This window comes from Capra hircus, chromosome 16, assembly GCF_001704415.2.
Source record: "Capra hircus breed San Clemente chromosome 16, ASM170441v1, whole genome shotgun sequence".
Lineage (NCBI taxonomy): Eukaryota > Metazoa > Chordata > Mammalia > Artiodactyla > Bovidae > Capra > Capra hircus.
This window is the reverse complement of record NC_030823.1, coordinates 56916598-56939548: the sequence shown is the minus strand read 5'-3', so window position 1 is coordinate 56939548 and position 22951 is coordinate 56916598. Positions and strand designations below refer to the sequence as shown.

The following is a 22951-nucleotide window of genomic DNA, read 5'->3' as shown; positions in this document are numbered from 1 at the left end:
TGGCGCAAGTGGTAAAGAACCGGTCTTCCAGGTAAGAGACACAGATTCTTTCCCTGGGTTGGGAAGATCCCATGGAGGAGGGCATGGCAATCCACTCCAGTATGTTTTGCTTGGAGAATTCCATGGACAGAGGAGCCTGGTGGGCTACAGTCCATAGGATCACGAAGAGTTGGACATGACTGAACTGGAAAATTCTTTTCTCATCTAAAATGTCTTTGTGGGAATGAAGCACAATCTCATTATACCCTGTATGGATTCCTTATGTGGAGTGAGAGATCAATAACCTTCCTAAGATCTTCCCTGGTGACTCAGACGGTAGAGAAATTTGCCTACAATGCAGACCTGGGTTTGATCCCTAGGTTGGGAAGATTCTCTGGAGAAGGGAATGGCTACTCACTCCAGTATTGCTTCCCTGGAGAATTCTATGGATAGAGGAGCCTGGTGGGCTATAGACCAGAGGGTTGCAAAGAGTCGAACACCACTGAGTGACTAACGCACGCGCACACACACCCCTCCAGACTGAACCGGTTGCCCCTAAACCACTGGCTGTTACCCACTGGGTTAAACCAGCTCAGAGATAACACCAAACCTCTGGACTCTTCTCCTGCTCCTGACCTGTTTTGGTCTCAGCTTTAGGTACTGTTCATATTTAGTCCAGTAATCTAGCTTAGAGACCATGCTCCAGAATTTCTCAAGACCTCATCAACAGTATGTTATACTCTGTGGAAACTTGTAGTAACCCATAATTTCCATTGGGACTTTAAAAAGTCCTAGCCAAACCTAAAGGAAAAGAAACTTGACATTTTGTTTACCTGTAGGACGTTGTTTATCAGCACTGCCCAATAAATGATAACTTATTTTTGGGAAATAATGTTAGGCTTGCAGAATAGTTGCAAAAATATTCATAATTCAGAGAATGCTCATACACCCTTCACTCAGCTTCTCCTAATTTACATGTTGCTCAAGTGTAATGAATGATCAAATTTAAGAAATTGGCATTCATCGGTATGAGAATATTTTTAGGTGGTACACGGCGTATTGTTTAAAAATATAATATTTATGCATATATTAGAAAATATGTATATTAGAAAGTAAAATGCATTTCAAACTCATAATTTCATTGATTTTTGTGACGAAAATTCAGATTAAGCAAAAAAATTAAAGTAAATTTTAGTTTAAAAACAAGAAAGTGACTAACATTTTAGGTGGTTGGTGGACATGGCAAAATTAAATCAGGAAGATATTACTTGAATGAGTGACATTGGGACTCTCTGTCAAAGTAACTACATGACTTAGACATTTTAAGAATTTACTTCTGTCTTCCTACTATCTTGGGAGTCACTCCTTGGATGCTGGCTTCCCAGGGCAGGCTTTACGGCTTCTGAGTGCCACCCCTGAGTGATTTGCGTTCTCCATCCAGTAAGCTGACGATGGTCAAGACTAGAATAATGTCCCTGCCCATCTCCATAGCAAAGCTGACTTCCCTAGAATCCTCACATTACAATATAGATTGATGATTATGGTGGTGATGACGGAAGTTAATGTTCTTCCTAAGACTGGACATTGACAAAAACTTGGAAATGTTCACACCAGAGGGAGATTGGAGAGGGAAATGTAAATTATCCAGTTAATGGGTTTTCCCCAATATAAATGCAAAAACTGCCTTCATCTTCAGGTCGCCATCTAAATCACATAGCTGCCTGGCAGTTTTATGTTCTCCCAGGTTCTGTGCCGAGGTGATTACTAAGAACTCTGGAGCTGGGTAGCTATTTGAGGAGTTTAGACAGTCATGAGGCCATGCGGAAGGCTGGGAGGACTTGTGTTGAATCTGAAAGGGAATTTGCTGACCACATCTCTCTTCTAAAGTTCAGCCTTTCTTCTCCCTTAGGAGTCAAACTCACTTTAACTAATTTGTTCTGAAGCTCAGCCTTTCCTTTGGTATTTCCTCTTTCCTTTCTCCCTGCTTTCCCAGGCATGTTCTCTTTGCTAGTGAGTGAAAGTTAGTGAGACATAGGGCTTAAATAAATCCCCCACTTTCCTTGTCTTTAGAGAAGTCAGGAATCTGTTCAATTAAATCATGACCTCCAGATATCCAAAAGTACTTTTTGTTGCATGGTGTATTTTTGAATTTTTTTTTTAACCGAAAGGAAAGTAGACTCAGTTTCACTGACTTTCAGATGCCCTTGCTTTTCCCCATTTTTATTTTTTATAGAACATCTTGGACATGAAGAGTGACAGTGATGTATAACGGTATACTTGATTGGTAGCTGCCACTTGGCAGCCTTCTGTATTTTTCTTTCTGTTTATATTTGCCTGGCTTTCCAGGCCATTCCACATCTTCCAAAGTAACCCTGATTCGTGAGGTGTTCAGGAATAACAGAAGGGTTCTGATTTCCAAACGTCAAGCATATGTACTGCTGGTCCTCTGTTTCTGCCAGGACTCTTCATTTGTTTGTTAATTTTAAAAAATTATTTTTTAAAAAAATTAAATTATTAAAAAATAAATTATTTTATTAAAAATTTTTTAAAAATTTATCTTTTAATGTGTAACTTATCACATTACATACAACCACTGGCATTACAAGTGTCATTTTAAAAAAGACAATGGAAATTTGACGATTGGGCCACATGCTGACTACTTTGCCCAGAATTTGTAAATTTGCTGGCAATGTGTAATGATTATTTTTATTGCCTCAAACAACAATTGCTACAGAATAAATACGACCAAAGGGAGCTGTCCGCAGAGCATGTCTGCATAACCATTAGAGCCGGGGTTCCTGCGATAATGAGGTGCACTGTCTCTTATCGCTGCTGTTAGTCTGGTAGACACTGATGCTGCCCCCGGGACCCATGCGGGGCATCCGGGAAACTGGCTTATTTATTCACACAAACTTGGCAGGTAAGCCACTACACTTATGTGCCCTGTAATGTCTTGTAACCACTGACACAAAGTGTTGCGTCATTTCCTGCCAGCAAGTGAGACATTTGCGCGCAGCTAGGCTCTGGTTATGCCTCCAGGTGCCATGTGTGAAATGGCACAGCTGGCTCAGCTCTTTCCCCGTACTCACCACTCACACAGGGAGTGCTCGGGCAGAGAGGGACCAGCAGTACTGCCTGATGGAGACCTCTCCCACGTGGAAGAACAGATCCAGTGGCAAAGAGGGTCCCCACCATCCCGGACACTCACTGTGCACCAGGGTCTGTGCTTAACCCACCACCTCCATGATCTCAACGATCCTGTGAAGTAACTGCTATTTTACTAAGGCAGAAACGAAGGCTTCACCAGGGTAGTTTCCCCAGGGTCACACAGCTGGAAAATGTGGACACAGTTCATTCTTCAGCCTTGTTGTTGTTGTCTGGTAGCTCAGTCGTGTCCGACTCTTTGTGACCCCATGGACTGCAGCCCACCAGGTTCCTATATCAATGGATTCTCCAGGCAAGAATACCGGAGTGGGTTACCATTTCCTCCTCCAGGGGATCTTCCCAACCCAGGGATCGAACCTGTGTCTCCTGCATTGGCAGACAGATTCTGTACCACTGAGCTACCAGAGAGGCACTCTTCAGCCTATCTGACCCCAAGCCTATGCTCATAACCAAAGTTATGAGAAGTCTCAAACATTTTACATTTAATAGGACTTCTCACCTTAGCATATCTGGACACAGAGTTGCACTGTTTCAAGGTTTCACTATCCACTCAAAGGGGAAAACGATCCTGACTTTGATGAAAGAAGTCATATAAGGAATAGAGAGTATAGGATGGTTGTAAACTATATTTAGGTAGCACACCTGTGGATGCCCATGGACCTCCATGTATGGAGGAGGGACACACATTTTAGATGGGGGAGTGAAGGGTGCCCATGCTCTTTGCAAAATGTTATGTATCTGAGAGCTGACGCATGCTGGATAAAGGAGGTTAGCTTTGCTTCCCATAAAGTGGTAAACTGGGGCACTTGTGCTTGTGAGATTCTTTCATGCACTTGTCCATAAAATATTTATAAGGTATCCACTCTGTACCACTGACTCAACGGACATGAGTTTAAGCAAGCTCTGGGAGATGGTAAAGCACAGGGAAGCCTGGCATGCTGCAGTCAGTGAGGTCACAGAGTCAGACAGGACTGAGCGACTGAACAACAACATTCTGTACCAGGAGGCTTGGGGCTATGTTAGGGGAAAAGGGGGATGGGAGCAAGGATGTTCACATGACCTAGAATTATGAGGCTCTAGACACACCCATAAAAGGGAAGGTTGTTTAAAAGGACAGATGGCACAGTGGTAAAGAATCTGTCTGCCAATGAAGGAGACACGGTTTCAATCCCTGGGTCAGGAAGATCTCCTGGAGAAGGAAATTGCAACCCACTGCAGTATTCTTGCCTTGGAAATCCCATGGACAGGGGAGCTGGGTAGGCTATAGCCCATGGGGTTACAAAAGAGTCAGATGTGACTTAGCTACTAAACAGCAACACCAATAGTGTATATATGTTAATCCCAATCTCCCATCCCTCTCACCCTCCCTTTTCCCTCTTGGTGTCCATATATTTGTTCTCTATGTCTGTGTCTCTATTTCTGCTTTGCAAATAAGATCATCTATACCATTTTTCCTAGATTCTGTATATATGCGTTAATATACTATGTTTTTCTCTTTCTGACTTACTTCACTCTGTACGACACTCTCTAGATCCATCCACATCTCTACAAATGACCCAATTTCATTCCTTTATATGGCTGAGTAATACTCCATTGTATATATGCAAGCTATGGTGGATTCTTGACAGACCTATTTTCAGCTAGCTAAATTCTCATTCTTCTCAAAACCACTCTCATTGCATTAGACTGATAAAACAACTTTTATCCTACTCACAACACTAATGCTAAATGTGTGGGTATTTTTCCCCACATTGACCAGTTTTTCAACTCCCTGGACCCCAGCTGGGTATCCTGCAGTCTAATTATGACACTGACTACGTGGAGTTAGTGGAAACTCCATAAGTTGAGGGTTCAGCCCTGTAAGATTGGCCCCCCCAGATGCGGTCAGAAGCCCCAGGTTGCCACCTGTACTTCTGAACAACCAGCTAGAGATTGGGCTTCCCAAAGCCCCCTCCTCAGTTTCAATAATTCACTCTAATAGCTCACAGAATTCAGGGAAACACTAAAATTTGCCTATTTATTATGAATAATAGAGGAAACAGGTGAACACCCAGAGGAAGAGGTACACAAGATGGAGCCTGAAGGGTCCCAAGCGCAGGGGTGTCTGTTCCTGTGAAAGTGTGGTGCACCTCTCTCCTGACACATGAATGCTCACCATCCACGAGCTCCTCCGTTGTTGTACTTTAGGGATTAAAAAAAAGCCTTTATTTATTTGGCGGAACTGGGTCTTAGTTGCAGCATGTGAGCTGTTAGTTGTGGCACGTGGGGTCTAGCTCCCTGACCAGGGAATGATCCCAGGACCCTTGCATTGGGAGCCAAGTCTTACCCATTTTACCACCACAGAAGCCCCACTTTAGGGATTCTTTAAATGGAGGCTTCACCATGTGGACATCATTGATGATTAACTCAATCTTCAGGTCCTTTCCCTTTGCCAGAAGACAAGGAGTAGGGCTGAAAGTGCCAAGCATTGAATCATGGCCTCCTCTTTTTAGTAACCAGTTCCCACACAGGAGCCCACACAGGAGACCACCAAGAGTCACCTCACTAGAACAAAAGATGCTCCAAAACCCAGAAAATTCCAAAGGATTTAGGACTTCTGTGTGACACTTCTGTTACCATCACTCAGAAGATCATAAGAATTTTAGGAGCTCTGGTTCAGAAACGAGTGGCAGAGACCAACACATATTTCTTATTATGACACAGATACCTCTAGCATCAACACAGCGATGGAATTCATTGACTCAATCATTTGTTCAGTTACATGCTTAAAGGTGACAGCGGAGTGATATGTTTATTTCTCGTGATTCTGCCTGACTGGGGCCAACTGGGACAAAAATTGGAGCTTCCCCAATGGCTTAGCAGGTAAATAATCCACTTGCAATGCAGGAGACATAGGAGCTGCATGTTCAATTCCTGGGTCATGAAGATGCCTGGGAGAAGGGCATGGGAACCCACTCCAGTATTCTTGTCTGTGAAATCCCATGGACAAAGGAGCCTGGTGGGCTACAGTCCTAATGATCGCAAAGAGTCAACATGACTGAGTGACAAAAAGTGAGCTTAAAATGGCAGTGTTTTGGAGACACTCTCACTCACTTGGTGGTTAGTGAACTTTAGCTTATTTACAAGTATACTGTCTCCTTCCTAGGGACTTTCCAGGTGGCTCAGTGGTATAGAATCCGCGACCAATGCAGAAAGCTCGGGTTCAGTCCCTGGATTGGGAAGATCCCTTGGAGAAGCAAATGGCAACCTGCTCCAGCATTCCTGTCTGGGAAATCCCAGGGACAGAGGAGCCTGGTGGGCCATCATCCATGGGGTTGCAAGGAGTTGGACCTGACTGAGCACGCATGCACACCTGTCTCCTTTCTATGCTCTCAGCTATATATGGAAAACGCTCCTAAAAAGATTTATTTTTAGGTGATAGAAATACCCTGATACAGTAGTGAAAGTGCTTGGGATATTTAGGTGGAACAGACCAAGGACTTGTGACTCATTTTGTTGGGGTTCTCAGTGGGACCCCTGGAAGGTAAACAAGAAAGATGAGTCGAGTTTTCCTGGCTTTGTCATACCCTCTGGCTGTTCTCTGTAGATGAAGCCACTGGATCTCCGTCCACTTTGAGAAGTCTAGTAAAACTCTACTTGTCAAGATAGAATAATAAATAGTATCAGATAAATCTTAAAAAGTCACTAGGTTTTTCCTTCATTTTCAATAGACTTTCTGACATTCAAGATTCTGTCAGTTCCACAATATCTCTTCTTCAGCAAGGCTGCGCTCATCACTGCATCCAAAGTGCCTTCATTGATTCAAGCTCTGAGCTTCTGTTCAGGACAGCTGCTTTGGTCCTGACTTGGTTCATATCACTTCTTTTTTGTCTGGGATGTTCTTGCCTACTTCTCTATTCCCTGAAATACTAAAAGTTATTTAGTTATTTAAAAGGTTATTAGTTCTAAAAGATCAGCCTGCGTCTCTCTGATAAAAGCTTCCCTTCATTACACCGTCTCACATAGACATCTCTGTTTTCCAAAGTCCCACAGTCCTTGTTATCTAACGTGCATCATTTTATATGACTTAAGTATTTGCTCTATGTTCATTTTTCCTCCCGGCTAGATGGCAAGCCCGTATTAGGAAGTAGTATTTCCCATGTGCCTTTTGTTGGAGCCCAGAACAATACTCTGCTCATCAAAGATGCTCAACAGTTACAGAGTAAACGCAGGAGTCCTCATTTGCCGAGATTCACTAAATCCTGAGTGCTTTTTGTGATTCACATCGGGAAGGGTTTTTCAATGGATTGTCCTTTTTCTTTCTAGCTTTTCTTCATGGTGGAGTAGAAAGAGCCTGAACTTTGGTATCAGAGACTCCAGCAGTTATTCATTAAATGACCACAGCCAAGTTGTATTCAAAGCCCATAAACATCGGCTGCCTCATCTGCGTTGTCCAGATAATGTTTTTCTCGTAAGAGTGCGAGAAATCACTTTTGTAAGGAAGCTGGCAGTGTCCGGCACTGAGGCGATGCTTCATGTTACGATCCACTTGGACGCCACCCAGGCTGCGCCTTCTCCTCGCCTTTAATCGGGTGGTTCCCAAGTACCGGTTCTGTTCAGTGATATCCTGATTAATGAAAGCTTTCTACGGAAGCTCAGCTTGGTTCTAACAAACTCACAAAACCTCCTCTAAATCTTGGGAAGCAGAGCTGTCTGGGTGCATTAGCATGACAAAGCCACCTTGAGACACAGCTATTTGTCCCAGTCCAGTTGAAGAGGGAGCCGTGTTGGCTCAGCAAAATGACCAAGTGTTCTAAATTTATCTGGATCCTCAGCCTCTTCTTTCTGTGCTTTCCCTCTTTCTTCCCCTCCTCAGCAACCAGAGATTCCTCAGTGACTTTGCCTCCCTCCCACCACAAAAACTGTGAAGGATCTGATGCAATTAATGCTTTTTATTTATTTATTTTGGCCATGCTGGGGCTTCACTGCTCTGAGGGCTGTTCTCTAATTGCGGCAAATAGGGGCACCTCTAGTCGAGGTGCACGGGCTTCTCATTGTGGAGGCTTCTCTTGTTGCAGAGCATGGGCTCTAGGGCAGGCGGGCTTCAGTAGATGCAGCCCGTGGGCTTTGCAGTTGCAGCTCCCGGCTCTCGAGCCCAGGCTCAGCAGTTGTAGCGCATGGGCTTAGCTGCTCCGTGGCATGTGGGATCTTCCTGGACAGGGATCAAACCCGAGTCTCCTGTGTTGGCAGGTGGATTCTTTACCACTGAGCCACCAGGGAAGCCCCAATTAATGCGTTTTGATTAACTGATGGTACTTGAATGAGATTGGGTTTTAGCCAATGTGTTACCCCAACCAGCAGTTATGTTTTAAGCCTTTTTGGTTTATGGTGGTATAAGAAACTTTTGTCCCTTCATAAGAGTGCTCCCCTAGCAGAGAGATTTTCTGGAGCAGGAAAATTCTGAAATCGCAATCTGTCAGTTCCAAGGTTGACCTTGAACATAACCCAAAATTTAGTGTTTTTAAGGTGATAGGATATGACTGTTTTAGAAGGGGCATCTCTTCTTTCTCCATGGCTCTGTTCCCTCTTCTCCCAGGGAGAGCTGACCTGGGCTGGGTTCTGGAACTTGCTCAGGTGGCTGGCAGGTACTGAATAGAGAAGTGAGTACTGGTGTGATAGGCATCTTCCAGCCTTGCTTCCCTGGTGGCTCAGATGGTAAAGTATCTGCCTGTAATGCAAGAGACCTAGGTTTGATCCCTGGGTTGGCAAGATCCCCTGGAGAAGGGAATGGCTACCCACTCCAGTATTCTTGCCTGGAAATCTCATGGACAGAGGAGCCTGGCAGGCTAGAGTCCATGGGATCGAAGCGTCGTGCACACGACTGAGTGACTAACACTTACACCTTCTTTTTAATTTCTAGCCTCTATTCCCTGCCACCATATCCTGGAAGGCATACAACTCACTCTCCCCTGGGTGAGGTATCTTAACCTCTCTTAAGCCTTTTCCTCTCATTTTCTATTGGAAGACCTACAGATGCACATTCTATGTTTTCCAGTACACTAGAATGCTATTTTAATTAGCATTTCATCAACAGACTTGCCATACTGTAAAGAGCCTCATAAGTCCCAGCAGGTAGAGGGGCACGGCAGGAGAAGTATCAGGCTGTGCGGCCAGAGATCCAGGTTCACTTTGACTACTCAACAGTCCCTGGTCCTCAGGATTCTCCAGGCCCTGCTCTGGGTGCCGAGCAACAGAGACTAACACCAAGCCTGCGCCTCCATAGACAAGCGTCCCCGCTCCGCCTCCAGGTAGCTGTAACTTGGACTAGTGCGTTTGCCTCTCTGGGTCATGTGCAGGATGATGACATTAGAGGAGGTGAATCTAAGGCCCATTCCAGCTGTAGATTTTATGAATCTCTGTGCAGCACACTTGCCTCTGAGAACTAATACTTCAAAGCGATATTTTTATACTGTTCCAGCCCTTCTTGTCTGACATCCTTGAACTCTTCTTTGTCTCTGACATTGCTTCCATCTTTGTTAATAATGTCTCTGGCTGAGAAACAGCCTGTGATCAGGACCTCTGCTCTTCTGTATGAGGTTTTTGCTGGAATTAGAGGTAGCCTGTTCCCCTTGGGTTCTCCTTTCTGGGTCATGGATCTCACTTGATTCTTCCTCCTGTCCTTCCCGGCCTGTTGACTTGCATGTGTTATGAATACCTCATTGTTTATTTCACCATTGATATAATTCCTCAGCATGTGTGTTGTGGTTGTTTCCAGTCACATCCCCATAGGTGTCTTCCTTATGCTTTCCAGTTAATCCTCACTAGTGTTTTCTAGTCCAGTGGTTCTCCACCAGGGGTGATTGTACCCCCCTTCCCCTAAGGAACATTTGGCAATGTCTGGAGACATCCTGGCTGCCACAGCTGAACGGTGACTGCTTCAGGCATCTGGTGGATACGGGCCAGAGAGGCTGCTAAACAACCTCCAATGCACAGGACAGCCCCCGCAACAAAGAATTGTCAGGTCCAAAATGTCAATAGTGCTGGCATTTAGACACTCTCATGTGACCATTTTTAATTCTGTAAGTGCAGGGGCCAAATATGTCCATTTCCACGTGAATATTCTGCAGCACAGGGCTACATAACAAGAAAGAGAGGAATCATTTATTGCTGTTAGACAGACGAACCCCTGGGTTGGTAAATAGAGCCACCCCACCTGCAGATTTAGTCATGTTACAATTGCGTAACTGCATCCAAAAAGGAAGGTTTGCCTAAAACTGTTATTTAATACCTCATATAATATTGTATTTTCAGTGTGTGAAGGCTGTTCTGTTGAGATATTTAACTGAATGCACTAAGACCCTTAAGCAAGCCAGCTGAGATATGTTCAAAAGAGGACACGCCGCCTGAGAAGCACTAGGACTGTAGCAATGCCTTCTGAGGCATGGGGCGCTTGCTCTGAGTAAAACAGCGAGTCAAAGCCTGGGATAGGATTTAATTCGATGACAAGTTTTAAAGCACAGTGTCGGGTCCTATTAATGAGCTACAGTGATACTTTTTAAAGAAGACAGATCATCTAGTCTGGCATTTGTTTTGCTTTATAATTCTCAAGTTAGGATGGATGATTCTCTATAAACCTGTGACAAAATATTCTACAACAATGCTTGTAAAACTTTAATGTGCATATGAATCACCTGGAGATACTGTTAAAATGCAGGGTTTCTTTAAGTACTTCCGGGGTAGGAACCAGGACATCGCATGTCTAATAAGCTATCATTATACACACTGGAGAAGGAAATGGCAACCCACTCCAGTGTTCTTGCCTGGAGAATCCCAGGGACAGGGGAGCCTGGTGGGCTGCCATCTATGGGGTCGCACAGAGTCGGACACGACTGAAGCGACTTAGCAGCAGCAACACACGCTGTACACACGGGTGTTGCTGGGCCCTGGGTGTACCCAGAGTGACACATTTTTAGAATGTTAAAGCTGGAAGTATTTTAAAGGTCACTGAATCCAAGCCTATATTTTATAAATGACAAAAGTGAGGCCTGCAGACTCTAGGGCAGTCATGGAAAGAGCGTGGTGACCAGATGTCTGTGTCCAGCCCAGTGCCCACACCTTCCCCACTCTGGCTGCGCTGCTCCATCTTTCATAGCTGCTGGGTCTTGCATTTCTCTTTTTGGAAACAAGCGGGCTGCGGTCCCTGTGAACTGCGCTGTAGCCAAGATGTCATTCCCTCCAAGCCTCCGTCATTTGGAGGCTGATGGTCGTCACTGCTCGCATCCTTTGTCCTGATGCCTCCTGCCTTCTCGGCAGTAAATCTGGGGGATGCAGGAAGCAGGGCTGGGTGGGCAGGAGACTGGTGATGGGCTACTGGCAGGAGAAGCAGGTGCCGTTTTCATCTGGTGAGCGTGCTCCTTGAGATGGGCTCTCACCTTGGTCACAGATGCTGGGTCCCAGCACCCATCACATGCTGGCTCAGGGCCATGGCTGATGTGACAGGATGCACAGAGCTTAATGCGAACTGGCACTCCTTGCTGCTGAGACACAGGCAACATAGCCAAACCAGTCTCCTGTGGCAGTAAGCACAGCTTCCTGCCCCTCCACATGCAGCGAAGGTTCTCTTAGGACCCCAGGGAACTCTTCTATTAATACTGCACTGGAGGGCGGTGAGAGAGGGCGAGGAAGGAGAGAGGAGACCTGCATCTTCATTCACTTGAACCTCTTCCTTATTCTTTTGCTTATTCAAGGTCTCCCCTGGCGTGTTGTTGCTTTTTGAGTCATCGTTATCACTAACCACTATGGTTAGCTTTGGACAGCCCTCTGGGAATTCCTAAGATGTTTCTCAAAACTCATTTGAAAATAATTATTCTACCTCTTCTTCTTCTTGTTTATTTGCTCAGTCGTGTCTGACTCTTTTGTGACCCCATGTGACCCCCTGTAGCCCGCCAGGCTCCTCTGTCCATGGGATTCTCCAGGCAAGGATACTGGAGTGGGTTGCCATTTCCTTCTCCAGGGAATCTTCCCGACCCAGTGATCGAACTCATGTCTCCTACATTGCAGGCAGATTCTTTATCAAAGGGTGGTTATTATTGCTAAAGTTTCCTCTCCCTTCTCTATGCATTCTTGATATTTCTTCTTTGCATTATATAGTACCATCCAGTGGAGTCATTTTTATTTGAGGGGAAAAAAATCAATATTTTAAGCCATAAAAATCCATTGTTTTTCACATGATTTTTCTGTGAGGATTTTTGCAGACATCAGACCATAAATCCCCTTTGTATCCCTTTAAAGTATTAGGGAGGGTAGCTCTTATTATTCCATTTTGAATAGTCGTAAGACTGACAGCTAGCAATTTAGTGTTGACCTAAATTCAGTCCTTGGGTTGGTGGGGTGGGGACCCACATCAGGAACAGAACCAGGTTATCCGGTTGGAATCTAGACACCTGATGATTCTCAACTCCTGCGAGGTTGCGCCCAGTAGTGAATTAGGCAGGACTCCAGGGGGTGGGAGACCAGTGTTCTCTAACAAGATCAGAACCGTGAGAGCTGATTAGACCTTTGAGATGGAGCAGCAGTGGATAATGAGTGGTGCAGAGGTCAGAGAAGTGCGACCGCTTTCCCGGGCCCACGCTTCAGAGGCAAGAAGGCACTCAGTGGAATGAAAGCGTAACCCGTTTAGTGTTGATGAAATGACAGTCTTATGTTTGCAATCCATTACTAATCTGTGGATCTCTGTGCTCCTTGGAAGCTCAGAGGCCACCTGCGTACACGGAATGATGAATTTTGTAGGTGTTAGAGCAATAGATCGGAATTTGCGGATCCAGACATCGGTGCCCTCATTTCTGCCACTCTTATCTACAATCAATAAATGCTTTCAAGGCACAGTCCCTGGGTGACTCCTGTGGGCACAGCACCATCCTAGGCACATATGATTTTGTTCCCCCAGCATCTCATATGTGGTAGGTACTCAGAATAAGTTTGTTGACTAAATCAATATATGAATAAGCTGCATATAAACCAAAGCAGCTGGACCTATTCCTTACCCTCATGCAGCTTTCTGAAGTGTGGGCCTGTGTGTGTGCTTAGTCGCTCAGTCATGTCCAACTCTTTGCGACCCCATGGCCTGTAGCCTGCCAGGTTCCTCTGTCCATGGGATTTTTTCAGGCAGCAATACTGGGATGGGTTACTGTTTCCTCCTCCAGGGCATCTTCCCATCCCAGGGACTGAACCTATGTCCCTTGCATCTCCTACATTGGTAGGAGGACTCTTTACCACTGAGCCACTTGGGAAGCCCTCAGAAGTGTGTTGTCTGTAGAAAATCAGTCACATTCTTATGTCTCACTTTCCCCACCTCAAAAATAAAAAAATAACTGACCTTTACAGGGCTAACCTGTGAACTCGTCCATTTGGATAGGCAGAAATGCTTTCCTATAAATTACTATTAGATGTTTAAGTGTTCATGTTAGCTGGCCCGTAGGCAAGAATAACGGCTTTCACCTTTGTTCTGATTGTATTCAATGTGCAAGCTATATTCATCACAAAAGAATCCCCATTCCTGCCCTGTTGTTAAGTTCTGACCATATGATTCTTGCTTTCCTATCACCAATTAGAGGAAAGAGAGAGGCAGTGATGAGGTGCTTGGATTATAAGGTAGTATGCTTACATAACACATGGATTTTGTATGGTGTATTTTGTCAGGTAGAGGAGAAATGTTCCAGTCTCAGAAAAAAATAGTATTTTTTGAGGTCGCAGAATTTGGTGGAAAGAGAAGAGCTTGGGCTTTGTACCTAATCAGAACCTGTTTTGAATTCAGTCTGTGGGTGATTGTCATCCATTTACTTAACTTCTCTGGGATGGGGTATTCTTTGGATGGTGGAGAAGCTTAGAAACTGTAAATTGTCTCACATGTATTTGCTGATGAAGAGCTCTTCTTCTTCTGATTATTACCTAAGTCAGTTACTTAGGTATCCTTGCACGTACCTCAGCTGGATGACTAATTGATGTGTGTGATTAAAAACAAGGCCCAATAGGATGAGCACAGATGTTCGTGGCTCTAGGATATTAGGGCCACCCTAAAAGCTGTCTTTAAAAGTGGACTGTGTAATCAGCTGGGGGGAAATCTGCCCCAAGCCAGGTGACTTAGAGAGGGAGTATCCCAACCTTGGAACTTCTCCCTCGTCTGTTTACCCTCTTCTCATTTTGAGTATGAATATCCATCAGCACCTATAATCCTACTTGGAATGTGCAGAAGCAAACACACATGACTCCAGGTCTTCAATGAGCAGCTGTGTTGGCAGCGTAGCAGTTACACCTGTTAAACACAGGCAGTCTGCTCAGCAAGTGCTAGAACAGATACCAAGGCAGTCTACTGGGTGGTTTTCAGAGAGGAATGACATCAGCACTGTTTTTCCATCAGGGCTCTAGAGTCCAGGGAGCCAGCTCTCTCCTGGCTTATACTTGGTCCTCGGGAGAATTCTGGACTAATACTTCCAGACTCCTATATTTAATATTTTGTTGGAATTATGATCTTAATGAGGAATTGAACTCCTATTGCTTGCATACCTGCACTTTCCTTCTGATGAGTGAGATTAGGAGATGATGGGGTCAGTAGGAGACATAGGGAATCACAAAACCATGTGAATAAAACTCTGGGTGGAGAAAGCAAACTGTCACCATACCTCTTTGGTGACTTCATTTGCTCCCCAGTCATCGCTCCATGGTGATGATTAAATCCAAATGGAAGAGAGTAATTGGTAGCCGGAAAGAGGTGAGCCTTCTTAGCAAAGGTAAGAATCACATTTCCTACTCAGAGGGGAAAGGAGTTGGATATTTTTATATATTTTTGTTTGTGTGCATGTTTTTAGAAACGTAATATTTTCTCTACCTCCTTCAATTATAAAAGTAATGTATATTCACGGGCTTCTCCAATGGTTCAGTGGTAAAGAATATGCCTACAATGCAGGAGACTTGCAGGACATGTGGGTTCCATCCCCTGGTTGGGAGGATCCCCTAGAATAGGAAATGGCAACCCGCTCCAGTATTCTTGCCTGGACAGTTCCACGGACAGGGGAGACTGGTGGGCTACAGTCCATGGGGTTGCAAAGAGCTGGACATGACTGAGCTCCCATGCAAAAAAAGCAATCTGTGTTCATAACATTTGTCTCAGAATAAACAGGAAAGCATAAAAAAGAAAAAAATTGCTCTTAACTTCTTCAAACAGGCAACCCTGTTGACATGTAGATGAGTGAAGTCACTCAGTCGTGTCTGACTCTTTGCGACCCGTGGACTATAGCCCCCCAGGCTTCTCTGTCCATGGGATTCTCCAAGCAAGAATACTGGAGTGGGATGCCATTTCCTTCTCCAGGGGATCTTCCTGACCCAGGGATTGAACCCAGGTCTCCCTCATTGCAGGCAGAGGCTTGAAACTCAGCCACCAGGGAAGCTATACATGTAGATATGGTTCCTTCTTTTTGGCTATGCCACATAGCATGTGAGATCTTAGTTTCCCAACCAGGGACTGGACTTTCAGTCCCTGCATTGGAAGTGCGAGGTCTTGACCCCTTGACTGCCAGAGAAGTCCCCAGATCTTGGGTTTCCATTTGAAACTTTAATATAAACAAATTCCCATATTATCAACATTTAAAAACACTAACTTAATAAACTCTGAGAAGACAGTGGAGGGGTATAGATGGTTTACCACTAAATTCTCAATGCCTAGTAAATAAACATTTGTTGAATAAAATGAACAATGATTTTCTAGCCATACGAATGTTTGGTATTCTACTGAATAACACTGATGTTTCCAATTTGCTTTCTATTATACATAATGCTGCAGTGAACATCTCTGGTATAACAAACCTCTTTTGTATTTCTGATGGTTTTCTTCAGATACATTCCCAGCAGTGTAATTATATACTCAGTCAAAAAGGATATGAGCCTTTTTAAAGTTCTTAGAAGATAATACCAAGTTGCTTTCCAGAAAGGTTGCATTAATTTACACTTCCACATGAGGTATGTGAGAGGCACATTTCACTGTCCTCCAGACAGATAGCGAGTTAACAGATACCCAGCACCACACAGCCTGCTCCATCCATCCGAGAAGATGGACAAGACCAACTTCTGGTGAATTGAGGGGAAAGTGTTTTTAAATAGAATCTTGAGAGTGAAATGTCATGTAGTTTAATTAAAAAGAAATCCAATAAGTGCAAAACGGGGTTCAGAGTAGAGAACGTGTGAGGAAAACTGAAATACGTAGTTTTCTTCTGCTCAAGGGACCTAACCGCCAGCCCCTGCCAGCCTCAGAGGAGGCTCCCTGCTGGGAGCGAACAGTAACCTTGTCTGCCCTCGCCAGTCAGAGTCAAACACTTTAACGTGGACCAGGCTTCTGCCAAGCTCTCTGGGTGACACTAATCCCTGATTTAATTACCCTTGACAGTGTGTGATGGGCCCTAACGAGCTAGGGTCCCTAATGAGCTGCGTCTTGAGGACTTAGAGCATTACCTGAAGGGGGTGGTCCTTACCCAGGCTGACTCTGGTGGGTGCAGAAAACCAGTTCCCAGCTCAGGGACCTCAATGCAGATGGCAGAGCACCATCTGGTGACCTGCAGGGTGATGCTTCTACGTGAGGAGGGGCCACATTGCAGCTTCCAGGCCCTAACTCATTAGCCAGTGGGTACCACAGGGACAGTCTTAAGCGTGTAGGCATCATGTGGGTGCCATGCCATTTTTCCTGCCATGCAGTTGTCTTTCTGAGGACGAGGACCACGTTGCTTCTGTGTTACGCATTAAAAGTCTCCTTACTGACAAACCATAGGGCTGGGTGGGAGGGCGGGAGTGCCTGCTGGCCATCTGGAGGGGTCTTCTGACCAGGGTTAGGTAGACCAACCTATCCAACAAGATTTAGCCCTGGTCTTCTTTGGTAAGCATGACAAGATGACTGTTAAAAAAGGAATTTCAGCCCGGCCCGGACGCGCGGCTGGCGCCATGTTCCTGACCGCGCTGCTGTTGCTGCGGCCGCATCGCCGGCCGGCAGTGGACTGGGAAGCGCCGGCGGCCACGGCGAAGCAGCACATGATCCGTCGCCTGGAGATAGAAGCGGAGAACCACTACTGCCTGAGCCGGCCCTTCCTCACAGCCGAGCAGGAGCGCGGCCACGCGGCGGCCCGCAGGGCGGCCGCCTTCGAGGGGCTCAAGGCGGCGCAGGCCGCCCAGTTCTCCGCGCACCGTCGGCTGGAGGACCAACTCGACCCCCTCAACGTCACCAGGAGGTGGTCCTGGCTGTGACCACCCTGGCCCCCGGCCCCGCACGCTCCACTGCCCGCAGTCGGGGCTCGTTCGTCCCTGAGGGACGGTGCGGGCATGGCCTGCGTCAGAAGCGACACAAGCGTCATTTGTACGAAGCCGCAATATAGCTAGCCGCTGTGAAAAAAAATAAATAAATAAAAAAGGAATTTCAATAGGAAGAAACATTAGAAAGTGTCAAATGATTTCGGAAAAAAAAAAAAAGCTGAGTTTGCAAAATAAGGTTTAGCCATGAATGAGATTATTCACAAGTTCTGTGACCTTAGTTAACTGGCGTCTTCATCTGTGAAATGGAGCTCATAGTACTCACACAGCAAGATTTTTGTTAATATTGAAAGACAGAAGCACAACAAGGAGAAAGAAATATGGTTTTTTAACACCTTGGGGCACAGCAAATGGCAGGTACTTTTTTGTTGGTTTTTTCCTATATTTTTTCTTTAAGAGTTAATTTTTTTTTTTTTTTAACTTTTTGGCCATGGCGGGGCTTCGCTGCTGTACATGGGCTGTATGAATAGGTGTGCAGAGCAGGGACTGCTCTTTGTTTCCGTGTGAGGGCTTCTTGTTGCAGTGGCTTCCCTTGTTGCGGAGCATAGGCTCTAGGTGTGCAGCCTCAGTAGTTGCTGCATGCCACGTGGGATCTTCCCGGAACAGGGATCAAACTCGTGTCCCTTGCACTGTCAGGTGGATGCTTAACCACTGGACAACCAGGGAAGCCCTCTTTTTTCCTTTTCTCAGCTCTCTCCTCAGTGCTTACTCTACACAGACATCCTGACTCCCAGGCTGAGGGAGATTTGGGTTGACAGACGCTTCCAGATCTGGTAGCAACGTAGACCCTTTCTAACAACCTGCTTCCTTGTTTGCTGGGATCCTCAGATCCTACAAAAGCTGCTGTCCAGTTTTACTTCTGCATCCAAACCTATTTCCTATTTCCGTGTCTTTAAACTGATTTTTAATTTGATACTGAAATTATAATTGTCTCTTTCATTCATATCTGGTTCCCAGCATTCTGAATGTAAATTTCTCCCGTGGACCAATTTGTTCTATGAAGGAAATGATTATATATCCCTGGAAGTTATACTTTCATCCCTTACACATGCTTACTGGCATTTTTTATATTTCCTGAAGGCTATTCATGAATTTCCTTCCCTAGTAAGATTAATCCTATCAGCTGGTAAAATGAGGCATCTTCACCCACTGGTCTAGTTGGGCTCACTGACCTGCTAGTACAGCATAATGGTGGCACCATCCTTCCTTGGAGCTCATTTTCTACCTCTGACAAACAGGCTGCTGGTTCTTTCTCTGTTCTTACACTGACACTTCTTTTTTGGCTATCATATTCCTAATCCATGCTGATGAGAAATTACAGCCCTCATATTATATTCAGAGCTGAGACGAGTGATTGCTATGTCCTCAGGTCAGTGGCCGATCCAGACTTTACTGGGTTGAGTTCTTAGTTCTATCCACTCCTCCAGTTTTTCTTCAATCCATTCTAGAAAATGAAATAACTCTTTCTCTCAAGTGCCCCCTAAGGGCACTTTTTGTTCTTATCTAATACCTAAAGAGCATAAACATACTGTTGAAATCACGGAGGAAAGAGAAGAATCATTTTATCACAGATGTTTCTTCAAGATTTTAATTTAGGAGTTGCTTACAGAATCTTGTATTGAACTAATATGCATACAATCAGACTTGTGTCAACTTTAAAAATAGCAGTGGTACTATGAGTTCCTCAAACTAAGGGCAATAATATATTCAAATTTGTGGAATAGTATTTTCCACAAATAATATTTTCAAATTTAAAAGTAATTTGACTTTTGAAAGCAATATATGGATAATTTGAGGGGAAAAATTTAACTCTATCCTCATAACATTTGACTTTTAGAATTTTGATTCAGTGAAGCAAATATTAAATGTTTGTTTGCAGTTTTTGAATTCCTATGGAAAGGCCAGTCCCAGGCATAGAATTCCTATTGTGCATAATAAGAAAATCTGGGGAGAGTATACCTTACAGATTCAAGAGAGATTCTCTGGAGAGGCTTGTACAGAGATACAAGGTATCTGATGGATACCTCTTCTTTGTTTTCTTTTTATATTGTACTTTCAAATTATGACTCTTCTTCAAAAGTGCATTATTTGTTCAAATTCATCTAATGGCAAGTAATTTTGTGAATAACCTTAAATTCTCATGTAGAGTTGTGATTAAGAAATGTTGAAGGCCTCCAAACTGTTTCTGCTGTTCAATTAAACATTACATTTATGTTATTATATTTTTTATTAGAACTTAATGATTGCTTCACCAGGGCATTGCAAGTTACTATTTGTAAAGAAATTGCATCTCTCTGGAATAAAGGTCATTTTCTGTTGGTGCAGAAGTTGACATGAAAAATTACATCTACAGCAAACATTTATGTTTTGAATCATATGCGTACAGGATGTGGTTGACCTGACAAACTGTTTAAATAAATCATCAAAATGGGATGCCATCCATCCAATAGCTTTGAAAGAACTTGAGAGTGGAATTGTAAAACTGGGGGTTGAATATGTCAGATGGCTCCTGTATGAGCAGCCTGACTCACTGGATTGCCTGGGTAACTGTTAGGGATGCCCAGGGATATGCTGAATGGACCTCGGGGCCTCTATTCCTTCTTACTCCTGCAAGAAAGAGGTGAAGTGCTTGTAAACAGAGGGTCAGTGAATAGATACAAAGTCATATTCAGAATTGAAGGATAGTGTGGTGGTTAGGATCCTGGCTTTCAGATCCAGATGCAGTGGGTCCGATGTGGTGAAGCTGTGGAGAAGGCACTGGGTGTGGGCAGAATGGCAGAAATTCCTCACTGTGACATGGGTGAAGAATGGGCTTAGATATCAGGGAGACGATAAATGGGTGTTTCTCAGAATAAAAAGCATTAACCATGGGGTATTCTAAAAAATAACACTTCAGAAGTTTTAATTTAACATGTTAATAGTTTGTGTCAAGCCAGTAGAATTTCAGAGAGAAGCTGTAGGTGAGGGAATGGAATGGTAACTTTTGTAAAAACCTGAAGCTTCATTCTTTGCTGCCCACATAATTATGGCCTGCTTGCCCAAGGTTTGTCTGACAGTTCCAACACTTGTTTACCCCTCTTAATGCCTTTGATCTTTGTTGTGTGTGCTCTTTTTTTGACTTAGGGCATATGGTAGCTTTAAAATGTTCCTTACCTTTTCTTGTCTGTATCTTGAATCTCCGGTCACATTGTCCTTTTCCTTGTGGTATGGTATCACTACAACCTATCACAGAACCCGGAAGCCACTAGATCCTCGGTCAACCTTTAATGGTATTCTTGATGATTACCTTAGCTCAAATTCCCAAGAAAACAGGACCTAAGAACCAAGTTCTGATGCTTCATTTACAAGGCAAGGGCCTCAAAAGTAAGGAGAAGGGGGATGAGAGAGGGAAGACTGAGAAGAGATGCGAGAGGACACATTATCATAATGGCCGTGGCTTCATGACACCGGCCAGAAGGCAGCAGGCCAGCTGACACACACTTCTGGCTCTGCCACATGGAGAGTTTTGGGACAAGGCTGTACCGTTCCCTGGACCAGTCTGTGGAGGGAGGAAGGGGAGATTATCTGCCTGGCTCCTTCCGGTCTTCTATTTTTCATTGGTCAAAGTCTGTACCAAGGAGTTACCTTCCCTGTGCTGCTGAGTTGCATCAACTGGCTCCTGCAGTGGCCACTCAGCAAGCTAGATCTCACACCCTAAAATGTGGTGCTCCGTCTGACCCAGACAGTGCAAGAGATGCCAAGACTCAAGGGGTCCAGCTGGTTAGCCGGGTTGTAAGTCCCCAGCCAAGGTGGAAGTCTGTCACCCCTAGGCAGGAACTGCGTGGTTCCATGGTGGTTTAGGTCAGTTCATCTGCCACAAAGATAGTTGGGGTGGAGCAAGCAGCTGAGGGTCTCCGAGGCAGGTAAGGCTAAGGGAATCAGATGAAGTTAATAAGGAGAATCTGATAGGATGATGATGATAATGATGATGATGAAGATCTGCAGCCAGCAAGAAATGCTGTCAAGAAAGCACCAGAAGAGATCCACAAGAATCAACAAATAGAAGAAATATTTAATGTAAGGATAAGTTCAGCACTCTTCCGTTTAGAAAGGTGAAAGCCAAGAGAAATTCTAATTATGTGAATATGGATTTGTTCACAACGTCTTGGAATATCAGAAATTAGGGGCATCCCTTGAAGCTTGAAGGAGAGACTTAATTTGGGAGAAGTGAAAGGGGGTATTATTATGACTTAATATAGTGGGCAGTAAACACATAGAATGTATTATCCTCGGAGGTGATGCTGTCAGAAAATACAAATTGGTTGGAGAATAATTTAGGTAAGTTTATATTTTATGGCGCCATAATCGGCTACTAGGAGGAAATTAAGACAGCCTAGGGTACAAGTCCTAACCTTTTGAGATTGAGATCACAGAAGACAGTAATGTCCTTCCTTGGTGTCGTTTTCAGTGACTGAATCCTGGTCTGGATGGATCATTGGTCTGAGCGTTTTACATTATCTATTTTTATCACTAATATCCATGGTAATTGCAGGGACCTTTTCCCTTGGGGAAGGTGGAGGGTGCTTTTGCATGTGGTCTCTAGGTCTAGAAAAGCATCCTGCCTTCTGAGAGAAGGACAGTGTTCACTTTAAGGATTACTCTGCCTTTGTCAACACTCAGTCTTTTAGCATTTAATTCTCCTCTACAAACCAGGGGGGAATTAAATGGGCCATCAATTCACTTGATCTTTGCATAGTCATTTGAAACACAAATACAATAGAGTACATTAGTTTCCTCACACTCATTCTGAACTCTAGTCCTTTGCTTGCCTTAATCTCTATACTTGGATTGTCTCCTCTCTCTGTTTATCCAAATCCATGCACTGCAAGGCTTAGGCCAATTCCCATTTCTCCATAAAACCTTCTCTGACCACTTCGTTCCTCACAGCCTTTTGCTGCTTTAAATCATTTAACATTTATTATCATAATCATAAATACTCAAGCTTTATGCTCTCCTGAATTGGCTGCTAATCACTTTGTTTGTACATAAATCACGTTGCTCTAACTGGATTTTAAGCCCTTTTGAGAGCAGCAGTGAGGTCACCTGGTCCTCTCAGGTTGCCCCTGCATGCCGCAGGATGCCAGGCAGTCAGTGGATGCTTGATGAGCATGTGTAGGGGGTGGCAGGTTGGCAGGTGAGAAGAGCATGTGTGTGCTGCCATCCAGACAGACTCAGGACTGCGGGCAGCGCTGTAGCTCCAGGTGAAAATGCTTCCTTATTGCTTTTTGATAATGAAGGCAGTCCTTAATTTCACTGAGAGCAATAAAAGTTACTGCCCCCTTTTATGGTGTTAACTATCCCCCCAACTCCCCCTCCTTCTCTATCAAAACATACTGGGGAATCCTAAAGACCTTTTAACTGATAATAAAAAGAATTTCTCCTACCCGATTTCAGAAAAGGAATCTGCCTTCTCTAGCTTTGTCCTCTTGTTCCTCTGGGCAGT

General features: G+C 44.4%; 1 protein-coding gene and 1 pseudogene across 2 annotated transcripts in view; both read left to right on the top strand.

Moving 5' to 3' along the window:
- Window positions 1-22951, top strand: part of ASTN1 (astrotactin 1) — a 359173-nt gene that overhangs the window by 20895 nt on the left and 315327 nt on the right. The gene's annotated exons all lie outside the window — the stretch shown is intronic.
- Window positions 17107-17511, top strand: LOC108637788 (annotated as a pseudogene).